Consider the following 457-nt stretch of genomic DNA (forward strand, 5'->3'; position numbering starts at 1 on the left):
GCACTGTATTATTGGGCGCAGCCAGGCATGGTAAAACATACGCCAGCTTAAACATACGGCATGCATGCATGCAGGCTAAAACACATTAGCTTGAAGCATTCGGGAGCATGCATTCACGCTAAAACAGACCAGCTATGTTAGCTTAAAGCATAAGCAAAACTGAGTTCGGTTGTACTTTATTGAGCCATTTTACAATGTACTCACCCGACTGGTAACTGCTAGGGGTGTGTCTTTAGCGTCCTCTTACGCGCCTACCCTTCACTCATTGGCGACTGGTACCTGCTAGGGGCGTGCCTTTAGCGTCCTCTTTACACGCCCACCCTTCACTCATTGGCGGCTGGTACCTGCTAGGGACGTGGCTTTAGCGTCCTCTTACACGCCCACCCTTCACTCATTGGCCGACTTCCGCATGCCTGTCGTCACTCACGTCCACCTTTTCTCTATATAAACAGCGTGT

At 50.3% G+C, this 457-nt stretch overlaps 2 protein-coding genes across 3 annotated transcripts in view; one reads left to right on the forward strand and one right to left on the reverse strand.

Moving 5' to 3' along the window:
- Positions 1-457, reverse strand: part of afg2a (AFG2 AAA ATPase homolog A) — a 169,460-nt gene that overhangs the window by 114,701 nt on the left and 54,302 nt on the right. The gene's annotated exons all lie outside the window — the stretch shown is intronic.
- Positions 1-457, forward strand: part of LOC109529051 (uncharacterized) — an 18,710-nt gene that overhangs the window by 17,218 nt on the left and 1,035 nt on the right. The window lies entirely within an intron of this gene.

The sequence above is a fragment of the Hippocampus comes genome, unplaced genomic scaffold, assembly GCF_001891065.2.
Source record: "Hippocampus comes isolate QL1 unplaced genomic scaffold, H_comes_QL1_v1.1 scaffold129, whole genome shotgun sequence".
NCBI classification, from domain to species: domain Eukaryota; kingdom Metazoa; phylum Chordata; class Actinopteri; order Syngnathiformes; family Syngnathidae; genus Hippocampus; species Hippocampus comes.